At 45.7% G+C, this 14,217-nt stretch overlaps 1 pseudogene; it reads left to right on the top strand.

Annotated features, from left to right (window-relative positions):
* Window positions 1-11,890: 11,890 nt before the first annotated feature.
* On the top strand, window positions 11,891-12,577 carry LOC110085978 (homeobox protein SIX6 pseudogene; annotated as a pseudogene).
* The last annotated feature ends 1,640 nt before the right edge of the window (window positions 12,578-14,217 follow it).

The raw sequence follows: 14,217 nt of genomic DNA, 5'->3' as shown, positions 1-14,217 counted from the left end.
AGAGCCAACTTGTGTAGCCCTTGGGCAAGCTGTCCACTCTTAGGTCACCCCCCCCCCCAGAAGAAGAAACTGTAAAAAACAGTTCTGAGTGTTCTATACCTAGAAAAAGCTGGGAATGGTCCCCATAAGCTATAATTGACTTGGTGGCATGCAATTCATAGGTTTTAAATCACTGTAAGTAGGATTGGGCCAAATCTAAGAGTTGTGCTGTTCTTTTTTCATCAGCAAATCACCTGGTGGGTTCTTAGGAGCATCATTTCAAAAACAAAAAGGAGGGGGGTCTTGTGAGCCCCAAAATTGGCTTGCAAGCTGGATCCAAATAGTGAACCCCTTGATGCTCACCCACTCCTGCCCTAAGCTTTAAAGCAGCAGTAGGTCACACCCTGTGTCAACCCCCTTTCTGCCCTTCCCACTGTGTCCATGAGCAATCTTTACAAGGCTTCTCCCCATTGCTGCTTAGAGGAAGAGGAAATGACTTCTACTTATAGTCCTTTTTAAATGCCACTTCTCCTAAACTTCTATTGCTTGTTGTTGCTCTTTTTCAAGAGGCTAGCCCTCATCAGTTAAGCTCAATTGCAGGGAATCCTCTGTTCTTATTTAAACAGCAAGGAGCTGCTCCTGCTGTTGCTGGTACTCCAGGAAAGGCAATTTAAAATGCTGGGTTTTCAAGGCTGCTTTAAACCTGTTCTATAATGGATTCAATAAATCTAAGTGGGTTTGGAAGGTAATGAAAAATTACATATACATGTGCAAATCTGTGTATAGGCCAGGATCCGACAGAGGATTTTTGCTTTGTGTGTTCTGTGCCGTCAAGTCGAAACTGGCTTAAGAGGACTTTCAAGGTAAGTGGGATATTTTAGGAGTGGTTTTTACCAGTTCCACACCTCCAGTGAGTTTATATGTCTAAGTGGGGATTCGAACCCTGGTTTCCAGTCTTCTTGTTCACTGCTATATCCACTGCACCACACCGAGTTCAAGGATTTATGATAGGGTAGATGTAATTGGGTGAATGTCAGCATTGAATAGCCACTGATTAACAGCTAGAGCTCCCATTCCAGGGCGTGTGCTCATTCACAGGATCGGCCTCTGACCCGGAATGCAAGCAGCAATTTGTGAATTAAAGCAACTCAGCACTGAATTTTTTGTGCAGTTACACGTACAGTGGTGTAAATCTCCAGTAGGATTACGGCCACTTTTCATGAAGTATAGGACTTTTTTTTAAAATTGCTTTTGCTCCATTGTTTGTTTGTTTATTCCTTACATTTATATACCAACCCATTAGTGCATAGCACTCTTCTGGGTGGTTAACAATATAAAATATCTAAAACAGAATTAACATTAAAATCAACTCCTAAATCGAATAAGATCAAATACCACTACAAATGTGGGAACATGGCAGGAGGCGTAAGATTGCATAGAAAGGCTTCTCTATATAAAAATGTCTTCAGAAGCCTTTTGAATGTTAGGAGGGAAGGGAGCCAGGCGCCATTTCATCAACAGCTGCTTCCAAAGCGTATATTCCAAAGCCACCCAGAGTAGTAGATTGACTAGATAGATGGGGTATAAATGCAATAAATAAATAAATATGCCACTGCGAAGAAGGCCCGGCTCCTTTAGGCTGACTTCCTGGCCTCCCTCGTAGTGGCCACCCAGATGTTCTTGGAACTACAACTCCCAGAAACCTTCACCACTAGCTATGCTGGCCGGGATTTCTGGGAGTTGTAGTTCAAGAACATCTGGTGACTCAAGACTGGGAACCACTGCTCTAAAGGGCCTGTCTCGCTTCCAGCGTATGCCTCCCCCACAGCTGGAAGGAGTCCTCTATCTGGTTACCAGGGACTCTAATTTCGCCACCCTTCCAATCCTGATGTTGGCACGTTGAATTTGACCCTGCCAACGTTTGAAGCAGCAGGTCCCTCTGCCAAACAGAGCACCTTCAGCGTTCTTCACGCCCGCCCAGAGTTTGAAAAATGTCGGTGACACAGAGCAGCTCTTTGTGAGATGACTTTGTCAGCATGGTGACAAGCCACGCGAACCACTCTGTCCTATGCAGAGACCGGTCAGGCTGTGATCCTCCTGATGAGGAGAGCTGGAAGTCCCATGTGGAAACAAAGGGATCACCCTTTACCTGGGGGAAGGCAATTTTCAGCAGCTGTATTTGACCCGTGACAAGTCAAGAGAGCTGAGGATCAAAGCGGGCAGCAGCCTATACAGCTTTAACTGTGGATAAGCTTTCTGTATAACTATTCTTTTAGGATTTACCTTCCTGCTGTGTGGCCTATTATCTCCCTTCAGGCGGTTAATCACTCTGGCCAGCAGTACAGAGTTTCTCTTGTCCCATTTTGTGAATTCTGCCCTGCTGGAAGTAAGTGGAGGAGCTTTGAAATATCAGCTTGGCTTTGTTGCCTCATATCTTACCTACATTTCTTTCAATAGGACTTCTGGCTAAGCCACTATTTCATTTACATTAGAATATAAGGAGAGAGAGAGGTTGTGGATCAGAAAAAATGGGCCATGTAGTCTACATCCCTAGTGGCCAACTCGATTACTCCAGGCACCAGGCACAACACATTCAGTAAAGCTGAACTATGGCTTATTGTTTCTTGGTCCCAATAGATAAATTTTTTGGATTAATTCCCTTTTAGTTAGGAGAGCATACAAAAGTCAGTTTCAGCACAGGGAAAATGTGAAGGAGAATAACTGAAAGTCCCAGTTTCCACCAGCTCCTTATGTTCTCCAGTTGAACTATTTAAAATCTTGAAAGATGATGCTGTTAAGGTGCTACATTCAATATGCCAGCAAGTTTGGAAAACTCAACAGTGGCCAGAGGATTGGAAAAGATCAGTCTACATCCCAATCCCAAAGAAAGGCAGTGCCAAAGAATGCTCCAACTACCGCACAATTGCACTCATTTCGCACGCTAGCAAGGTTATGCTCAAAATCCTACAAGGTAGGCTTCAGCAGTATGTGGACCGAGAACTCCCAGAAGTACAAGCTGGATTCCGAAGAGGCAGAGGAACTAGAGACCAAATTGCTAACTTGCACTGGATTATGGAGAAAGCCAGAGAGTTCCAGAAAAACATCTACTTCTGCTTCATTGACTATGCAAAAACCTTTGACTGTGTGGACCACAGCAAACTATGGCAAGTCCTTAAAGAAATGGGAGTGCCTGACCACCTTATCTATCTCCTGAGAAACCTATATGTGGGACAGGAAGCAACAGTTAGAACTGGATATGGAACAACTGATTGGTTCAAAATTGGGAAAGGAGTACGACAAGGCTGTATATTGTCCCCCTGCTTACTTAACTTATATGCAGAATACATCATGCGGAAGACTGGACTGGAGGAATCCCAAACCGGAATTAAGATTGCCAGAAGAAATATCAACAACCTCCAACACGCAGATGATACTACTCTGATGGCAGAAAGTGAGGAGGAATTAAAGAACCTTGTAATGAGAGTGAAAGAGGAGAGTGCAAAAAACGGTCTGAAACTCAACATCAAAAAAACTAAGATCATGGCCACTGGTCCCATCACCTCCTGGGAAATAGAAGGGGAAGATATGGAGGCAGTGTCAAATTTTATCTTCCTGGGCTCCATGATCACTGCAGATGGAGACAGCAGCCCTGAAATTAAAAGACGCCTTCTTCTTGGGAGGAAAGCGATGACAAATCTTGACAGCATCTTGAAAAGCAGAGACATCACCTTGCCAACAAAAGTCCGAATAGTCAAAGCTATGGTTTTTCCTGTCGTGATGTATGGAAGTAAGAGCTGGACCATAAAGAAAGCAGACCGCCGAAGAATTGATGCCTTTGAATTGTGGTGCTGGAGGAGGCTCTTGAGAATCCCCTGGACTGCAAGGAGAACAAACCTATCAGTTATAAAGGAAATCAACCCTGAGTGCTCACTGGAAGGACAGATCCTGAAGCTGAGGCTCCAGTACTTTGGCCATCTCATGAGAAGAAAAGAGTCCTTGGAAAAAACCTTGATGTTAGGAAGGTGTGATGGCAAGAGGAGAAGGGGACGACCGAGGATGAGATGGCTGGACAGTGTCTGCGAAGCAACCAACATGAACCTGACACAACTCCGGGAGGCAGTAGAAGACAGAAGGGCCTGGCGTGCTCTGGTCCATGGGGTCACGAAGAGTTGGACACAACTAAACGACTAAACACACACACACCTTATGTTCTCACAGTGATCAGCCCTTTATAATATATATCAAAATCACTCTGCAAGTAGCTTGTTAAAAAAACATGTTTATTTACGGTTGTGGAACTTCAGTTACAATCAGAAGAATAAAGAGGATAAAGAAAGAAATTGGACTTTCAACGATGCTGGGAGACTAAAATCCACCCTGATCGCCACATGGTGAGAGGTCAGGAAGAAAAAAAATTACATATCTGCTTATATCAAAAGTCAGAGGAGAGCAAAAAAACAAAAAACAAACAGAAGCAAACAAACAGGAAGAAGGGGTGGGGACTTCCCTCAAGTCCAGGAAAAAGGACTTTGCTAAGAGATTAGTGGCAAAGCATAACTTTGTTAGGCCTTCCAGCTGAAACCCAGTGTTAGATTGTTAGTTTCTCCAACAGATTCTTTCCAATGGCATGCCATAATTCTTGCCACCATACACTATGACTTCCAGTTTGAAATGCTAGCTGCACTTCCATTCAGTGCACATGCATATTTTAGACACATGGAAATTATGCCACTTGGTATAAGTTGTAGGGGTGTGCACAGTGTTCGGAAACACCATGTCCTTGTGCTCGAATCAAACTGGGGTTCTCTGAAGCACCAACAATTGCCTTGATTTTAAGAGCTGAGGGGAGATGGATTTGTTGCCAGCCTGTCTCAGAAGATAAGTGTTTCTCATAGTTCCACCATTAAATCAGTGTGGTGGGCATGGCTCTCCTCCATATTATTCTCACAATTAAATGTGTGGGGCACATCAAGCTAACCTGAAAATAAGCCCTAATATGATTTTTCAGGATGCTCGACCCCAAAAATAAGCCCCAGTTAAGTGAAAGCCCACCCTCCATCCTTGTGCAGCAACCAGAAGAAGAGGACATGACTGTGTTTGAATAAATGTGGATGGTTGGACATGAAAAAAATTAAAACATCCCCTGAAAATAAGACCTAATGCATTTTTGGAGCAAAAATTAATATAAGACCCTGTCTTGTTTTCAGGGAAACTTAGCATTTTACAGTGGCTGCACAACATTTAGGCAGCCATGAACTAGCCCAACCCTTTTCCATGGCCATCCACACTTTTTTGCATCACTGGCAGGAACTTGCTTTGATTTTGTTTTGTTTTGTTGTTGTTGTTTTTAGTTGCTCTGTTTTGAGTTCATTTTCCAGCATGGGCCATTTGGGCATCTCAAGCCAATGCAGTGCTATGCCACTTCCAAAAAAACTCAAAGCGCTGTGCCAATTTCTAGTAATTTTTTTAGTCTAGCTTTGTCCCACTCCCCTGCAGGAGATGAGACAGCAGAGGACGGGGGCGGGGAGGAATCTTTCCTCTATTTTTCCTTTTTTTTCCTGGAATCAGCGCTATGTCACTTAGGCAACAGCCAATTCTATGCTACGTGACTTACCATTTTTTTTAAAAAAAATCTATTGCTCTCCCACAGAGATGGAGACAGGAGAAAGACACAAGAGCATGGAGATTGTGCTCTCCTGGAAAACAAAACTACTGCTTGTGCCCTCAAGCTGGTTCATAGTCCCATACTGAAAAGACTGCACTGGCAAACCAATTATAATTGATTACTTGGCTTTAAGCTACTGTGGTCCCACCACCACCACCCCGTTTGCTGTGCTGAGACTGGAAGGAGTAAATTCTTTACTTGATGAACTCTGATGACAAAAGTGTGAATTGCATAATCAAATATAAAAATAGCAACCCCTGTCAGCATCTTGTAGCTCTGTGTTTGGTTGGTTATGAGAACATATGGAGATTTCAGGTGGTGGCCATTTGACCCAATACATAGGAGATGCAAACATACACAGCAGTGCAGGCTGAGCTTAAAATAAAACCAAACAAATCACTTCTCTGGGCACTCTCTCTTTGTCTGTCTCTGTGTAAAAATGGATGAAATGTCCCTCCAAACCATCAGCAAATTAGGAAGCCCTTCAAAAAATAAATAAATCACCCTCCTAGGAAAGAATACGTCAGGTCTAGTATTTTAAGTTATTTGAAAACACTCAGCTGCAAAATGACACAGGGAACTAATACAAGGTCAGACCAGAACTCAGAAATGCTATATTTTTGGACTTCAAAGCTCTGCTAAAATATATTTATTTAAAAAATAAATAAATCAGAAGTTGTCTTCTGGTTAATTCTGCCTCTGGATTTTAACTGTGTGTGACAGTAGAGAAGGTTATAGCCCTCTCTCAAGATAAGAGAAGTATAGTCTCCAAATCTCATGAGGTACTAGTTCTCCTCTATTTAGCACTGGTTAGTCCTCATCTAGAATACGTCTCCAGTTCTAGACACTGCACTTCAAGAAGGATGCTGACAAACTGGAGCAAGTTCAGAGGAGGGCAACAAAGATGATCAGGGGGCTGGAAACCAAGCCTTATGGGGAAAGGCTGAAAGAACTGGGCAGGTTGAGCCTTGAGAAAAGAAGAATGAGGGAAGATAGGACTCTTCAAATACTTGAAAGGTAGTCCTACAGAGGATGGGCAGGATCTGTTCTCGATCATCCCAGACTACAGGATATGCAACAATGGGCTCAAGCAACAGGAAGTCAAATTTAGGCTGAATATCAGAAAAAAATTTCTTCACTGTTAGAGCAGTAAGACAATGGGAACTATTATCTTGGCAGGTGGTGAGCACTCCAACACTGGAGGCATTCATGAGAAAAGTTGACCACTGTTTTGTCTGATCTGCTTTGGTTTGGATTCCTAACTTGAGCAGGGGGTTGGACTCAATGGCCTTAGAGGCCCCCTTCCAACTAAGTGATTCTATGATCCTAGATGAAAACATTGCTCCCGATGCCACCAGAGTTTTAATAATAATGGCCAGTATCCAGATTTACTTGCGCACGGAGCTCCAGCTGAAGAAGCTCCTGCAGTAATCCAGCCAGATGCCCCTTGCACATGACTAGGCCCTCAGCCGACACATCAGAATACTGTGGCAGCTTCCATCATTAGCATTCCATGCACACAAATATAGAACAGTATCCTAGACCTTAAGTTATTTGAAGAAGTGGATAAGGGATAGGAAAGGGATGCAGATTTAAAACTGATGGATTCATCCATCCAAGCCGAGAGCTTTGAATGGGCTGCTCATAAAAGTCTAGGTCGAAAATCACTGGATTTTCAACAGTGTTTGTGGTGCAGAATTAAGGCTTCTTCCTCTTTTCTTCTGAAACGCTCTTCTTCTTTAGCACCACTATAACAGATCAATGTTATGTGGGAATGTGGGTGATCACGGAACAAAGGAAGGCTAATTGCCTTGGAACAAAGGATTCGACAGCGCAGATGTCCGAGCCAGCGGAGCCAACAGGCAACGCCCTGAAAGCTCTTTTTATAGACTTAGCATGAGTTACATAGTATGTTGTTAGAATTCAGATAGGATGCTAGTTACCTAATCGTAACTAGGATTGGCTGAAATAACCCTTTGATCTTATGCTCTACCTCTAAGCAAAAGGGCAGAATAAGGGGTTACCCCGCCAGCCAGGACCTGCTGCTCCCTGCCAGAATTGTGTGCACATCACTGGAACAGAATGCAGCTACAGCCTTTAAGCAGAAGTTTCCCACATGGAAAGATCACTGCCGATTGAATTAGGCCAGTTTCTCCAGCTGGGAACTTCTTTTCAATTCAGTTTCCATAGCTATTTATTAAAATTAACACATTGCTTCACATCTCAGACAGAAAAAAAAAAGATTTTACAAGTCTGAGTGTGGCAAAAAGTGTATACTAGGGCTGGAATCCTATCGTTTAGGTGCAGAATGGAAGAGAGATCACATGAACAGTCCCTCTACTCTGGTACGTCTTCCTCATGTGCTTGTTCTCACACTGGCTGTGGCATAGGCCATGCAATGAGAAGTCTGCCAGAATATGGTGGGGAAACGCATATGATATTTCCTTTTCTGCTCCATGTTTAGCTAACTGGATCCTAGCCAGAGACCAAAATCCTGTCGCTTAGTTACACCTGAGGAAGTCAAACAACAAAACTTATAGCAGTTTCTTGGAGCTAATTAATAGATCCTACATAGAATTTCAGGCATACACCAGTTGTCACAATCTAAGCTGAGACTCTTTAATTGCCAACAGGAAGCCTCTAGAAGCTATGCCACTTGCCTTCTGCAAGCATTATTACACAGGATTTCTAAAATATGACTCGCACTTTTCTATCTTTTTTCAGAGACCTTGCATATCTTGTGGCGGATAACATCTTAAAAGAGGCATCCAACTTACCTGCGAGAACGCCTCTTTTGCAGATTTTAAAGCTCTTAATTTTTTAAGAAGAATCTGCCACCTATTTAATCAGGGACATCTTTTCACTGGAGCAGTCAATTAAACCAGCCTCCTGGAATAAATTCCCCTCTGAAAGTTCCCCTCTGGATCACAAATCCTATCATCCCCATATGGCATGATCACTGAGCAGGAATCACAACAGAGCAGAGCCAAAGCTTAGCATTTTCACTACATCGCCCAGGCAGTATGGCTACTGGCCTGGAATTTCTGAGTGTTAGCGTTCAAAAAAGTCAATTTTCCAAGGAAGACCTGATTAGACACTGAAGTCGTCCAATTTCAATTATTGTTGTCAAGGTAAAAACTAAAATATATATTTAAAAAACCCAAAGTTCATGTGCTAAGGGATATATTCTCAGCCGTAGTCCTAAACTGGAACCTCTAGAACATATCTGAAGTAACTCCACAATCTCCTGCTGGCCTGATAGATGGAAGCAAGTAACCTTATTGGTTACTGGGCTAAGCCATCCCTACCATTAGACAAAGTTGTACAACAAGTGTCCAAAGCAGAAGAAGTTGGAAGCCAACTCTTCCTCCTGGCCTGTCCAGTTATAATCCTGAAGGGTAAAGTAGTATTTGCCTCATGGCCTGTCTTCTGCTCCTAAAAAAGTCTACACTTTCAGGTATTCCATCAGCTATCCATACACTCGCCATTGGTATGCGGAATAAGGAGAAAAACAACTTATAGTCCAGATAGGCAGGATATAAATTAAATAAATAAATAAATAAATAAATAAATAAATAAATAAATAAATAAATAAATAAATAAATAAATAAATAAATAAATAAATAAATAAATAAATAAATAAATAAATAAATAAATAAATAAATATTTCCTTCTGCAGGAAAATGTCTTAGACTTGGACTGAAGATAATTTTTTTATTATCCTAAGGCCCCAATCCAATTGTTAGTCCCAACTAGGACAGACTTGCTGAATCACTGAGAACTTGGTATGTGTAGGCATCCTTCAGTCTCGAGAGACTATGGTATCGTGCTCTGTATGGAGGACTTGGAACAGCATCTAGTGTGGCTGAGAAGGCCAATTCAAGAGTGACAATCCCTTCCACACTGAAGACAAAGACAATCTGTCCCCTGTCCAGCTCCCTGATTTGGCTGCTTTCGGGACAGCCTCTTTGCCTCAGCCTGCTGGACAAGGGTCTCTTCAAATTGGGAGAGGCCGTGATGCACCGCCTGCCTCCAGGCTGAACATTCAGATGTCAGGGTTTCCCATCTGTTGAGGTCTATTCCTAAGGCCTTCAGATCCTGCTTACAGATCTCCTTGTATCACAGCTGTGGTCTCCCTCTGGGGTGATTTCACTGCACTAATTCTCCATACAGGAGCTTCCTCTCCTGCCATGCACAAAAGGATTCAGGACTCACTGCAGTACAGGAGTGTGCTCAGGACAGAGGAAGTATTGCGTGCATTTCAGCTGGTCTTTGGTCTTCCCTCTCAATCTAGAGAGATTAAAGAGCTTTCCATCTGATCTAGTCCGGAGATAGACACCCTCGGTTGCAGTTCCAAAGGCATGCTTCAGCATGACAGCAAAAAAGATCCCAAAAAGGGTTGGTGCGAGGACACAGCCCTGTTTCACTCCGCTTTGGATGTCAAAGGGATCTGATGTTGAGCCATCAAAAACTACCGTGCCCTTCACTCCCTCATGAAAGGACCTGATGATGCTAAGGAGTCGAGGAGGACATCCAAACTAGGGAAGTATTTTTAAAAAGGCCGTAGCTGCTAAACAAATCAAAGGCCTTTGTGAGATCTATGAAAGCCACAAAGAGTGGCTGTTGTTGTTCCCTGCATTTCTCCTGCAGCTGTCGGAGGGAGAATACCATGTCAGTGGTGGATCTATTAGCTTGGAATCCACACTGTGATTCTGGATAGACTCTGTCTGCAAGCACCTGGAGCCTCTTCAGCACAACAAGGGCAAGCAGCTTCCCTACAACGCTGAGAAGAGTGATGCCACGGTAGTTATTGCAGTCGCCTCTGTCTCCTTTGTTCTTATACATTGTGACGATGTTTGCATCCTTCATGTCCTGTGGTACACCGACTTCCCTCCAGCGAAGACAGAAGATTTCATACAGCTCGGTGGTAATGATCTCTTTACAGCACTTCAGCACTTCAGCAGAGATGTTATCCTTCCCAGGTGCCTTGCTGGAGGTGAGGCAATCCAAGGCCACTTTTATTTCTGCTAAAGTTGGTTTGCTGTCCAACTCTTCCAAGACAGGCAGGCACTTGATGTTATTTAGTGCCTCTTTGGTTACTACATTCTCTCTGGAATATAGCTCAGAGTAGTGCTGCACCCAGCGTTCCATCTGCTGTGCTCGGTCCTGGATGATCATGCCCATACTGTACCAGATTTCAAAGGGACAGCTTCCTTCTGTATCGGACCTGTTCCAGAAGGCTTTTTAATTGAAATAACATCAACTGTGGGTCCTGATGGTAATTTTTAGAATATCTATTTTAATTGTATTTTAATCGTTTTATCTTTTATTGCATTTTAATTGTATTGTAATTGTTGTAAGCTGCCCAGAGACTTTTGGGTAGAGTGGGCAGCACAGAAGTTAAATAAATAAATAAATAAATAAATAAATAAATAAATAAATAAATTCCCTCGATGTTACCTGTGCAGGGTTATCAATCTGCTTGTCGACTTTCACCCTAAACCCCACGCACCCCGTGAGGTGAACAGACCGTGGTGAGGTAGCACCTTACTGGCTAGGGGCTGCCCAACTTAAGGCGGGTGGTAGCTACCTAGTGAGGTGCAATGACCTCTCCCACTGTCAGAAGTAGCTCCCGGCATCATGCTCTACGCCAGGGGTGTCAAACTCAAATTCATCGGGGGCCGCATCAGCAGTTTGGTCCCCATCAAAAGGCTGGTTCTATCTGTAGGGCACCCTTATGGGGGGAGGGAGGCCTGCGCGGTGGGGTTGCGCCCGGCGCGCTGAGCGGCTCCTTGCGTTGGACGGGCGGGCGCTGTTGATTGGCGGGCGCTTGACAGTGATGGGCAGGAGCCCTTCCATGGAAACCGAGCCGAGGGAGGGCGGGGGCGGCCAATCTGGCGGGGGGGGCCCTCCCTCCGCGGCAAATCAGGAGCGGGCGGGAGATGCGCGCCAAGGGAGGAGGAGGAGGACGTCCGGGGTTTTCCCTTGTTCTTTCTCTCTCTGTGTGTCTCTCTCTCTTCCCCCCCTCAAGTCATCATCCTCCCCCTCCTCCCCCCCACTCCCCCACTCCCCTCACGCCTCCCGCCCTTTCCCGCCCGCCCTCGACCACTTGAGGCAACGCAGCCCGAGTGCCGAGGCGCAGTCCTGCCTCCCAGCGCCTCCGCGCAGTGCCCGTGCCGGGCGGCTCCGGCTGCGTTTGCGAGGGGGGGAGGAAAAAAAAGCCCCGAGAGAGAAAGGCGAGGGGTGATGGGAGAAGACGAGGGGCGGCGTGGGGGGCGAAGCGAGAAGGAGGCGAGCCCCCTTGCTTGCTTTCACTCCGGGGATTTGGACCCAAGGGTGGTGGTGCCGGGGCGGTGGCGAGGGCACCCGGGAGGGACGAGCGGGGGGGACCCGTGGTCCGTCGCCTCAGCGCTCCGTGGGCGAGCGGGTCTCCTCAGGGACGCCTCAGCCCGACGGGAGGGCGAGGCGGAGGGCAGCGCCCGGCCGCCTCTCCGGCCTCTCCTTCAGCCGTGCTTCTGACCCCCCGCCTCAACTCGGCCGCCCCCATGTTTCAGCTGCCCCTCCTCAACTTCAGCCCTCAGCAGGTGGCCGGGTTGTGTGAGACCCTGGAGGAGAGCGGCGACGTGGAGCGCCTGGGGTGCTTCCTGTGGTCGCTGCCGGTGGCGCCGGAGGCCGGCGAGGCGGTCCACCACAACGAGTCGGTGCTGCGCGCCCGCACCGTTGTGGCTTTCCACGGCGGCCACTACCGCGAGCGCTACCACATCCTGGAGAGCCACAAGTTCCCCAAGGAGTCGCACGCCAAGCTCCAGGCCCTGTGGCCCTGTCCCCATCAAAGGGCCGGTTGTATCTGTAAGGCTGGCGGCGGCTCCGCGGGCCATCAGACGAGGTCTGGCGGGCCAGATTTGGCCCGCGGGCCTTGTCTTTGACACCCCTGCTCTACGCCAATCAAGCAAAGACTTATAACCAGTAACTGCAGCTTCCCATGTTATTTTGACACTGCACGCGAAGCTGGAGAACTTGGTATGTCAATGTTTATGCAAATCCCATTGATTTCATGGGCCCTCTTTTAGAACGAAAAATCCAATTTTGGCCTTAACATCCTGATTCATTCCATTGTGCTCCATTGAAGTGAATTCCAAGGGAATCCTTCCTCCTTGTCTTTTAATTCACCTCTACAGCTGTGCACCCGGCTGGGTCCACCTTTCCTCTGATGGGGCCATTCCTTAAAGCATCTCTTTCCTGAGCTGGCAGAGTCCTTGATTTCTCCACCAATTTGGGTTTGCACAACCCTGGGGACACCATCATCCCTTCCGGCTCAGATTCATTTATATCCAGCTGAACCAGTTACACTGCAGACTTACCGGGCGATGACCCCCGACATGTCTTTCCTATTTCTAACTTTGTCCTGAATATACCTCTTCTGCAAAAACTGAAAAGAAAATATCCCTCTGGTTCCAAACAAAACTGTTTGGGTCCAAATCAGTTTACAGAATTATTATATATTTGCATCATGTCTTTTACATACAAGGATGTCTTGGTTCATAAAGAAGCTTTATCAGCAGGGGGTAAATGTGCAGTTCTTAGGGGGTGTGCTTAATGTGCTTTAAAAATGGGGTTTAGAAATCCTGGTGGTGAATGTAGCCCCAAGGGGATGAGGCAACAGCCACCGACATTAAAGATACCTCATTAGAAAGAAAACCACTTAACGTAATTCTCAGTGTGTGGGAAATGCAGCTGTTTGTGTAAACAAGGTGCCAACAAAACGCCTAATGTTTTTTCCCCTTCCAATCTGACATTACAAAGTCTTGTGGCCAATTAGAAATTGTCGAGAGCTCTCCGTTGGCTTTCCCCAACCCAACGCCTGTCAATTGTGATGGAGTGCAGTTCCCATCCGCCCGCTAGCCAACATGCACTGATTGGAGATAATGGCTGTGGTGTCCCTGGCAAGCCGGAGGTTGTCAGCCCTGATCTAGATCAAAGCAGGGAAGTGATGGATGGGTATCATGGCGTAAACCAGGGGGAGCCAGGATGGGAGAAGCTGGTTGAGATGGAAAAGGGGAAGGGAGGTAGCCCTGAGAATCAGAGGACTATATTCATAAGAAAAAGAGTGTCCTGTGGCATGGAGCCGCCTACAAAGTGGCTTTCATCACTTTGATTCTATCATGGGATTGTAGTGATCACCCTGCGTTTGCTCATGTGTGAGGATTTGCATGCATCAAGGGTAGCTGTTGGGAGGCGGAGGCAGAGAAACTAGAAGGGAGGGGTGAGGCAGAGAAGAGCAGTTGGTCAGTTAGAGTGAGATGGTGAGAGAGTCTGACATAAGAAGTCAGTTAGAGAGCCAAGAAAGGGGAGTGAGTCTGTGAGGAGTTAAAGGAGGCAGTTGAGAGTGTGGAACTTGTAGAGTGTTAAGTGTGAAACAAGTTAAGTGTGAATACTTTAAGGCCTTTGAGGAACTTGTTTGCACGAACAATAAGCCTGTTAACCAATAAACCTGTTTTGTTAAACTCTACACGCAGTATGGACCGCCATCTTTCTAAATCAATATTGTTGACAGAGATCAACGGTGGCAACAT

This window comes from Pogona vitticeps, chromosome 5 (assembly GCF_051106095.1).
Source record: "Pogona vitticeps strain Pit_001003342236 chromosome 5, PviZW2.1, whole genome shotgun sequence".
NCBI classification, from domain to species: Eukaryota; Metazoa; Chordata; class Lepidosauria; order Squamata; family Agamidae; genus Pogona; species Pogona vitticeps.
The sequence above is the reverse complement of the archived record's forward strand: the minus strand, read 5'-3'. Positions and strand labels throughout refer to the sequence as shown.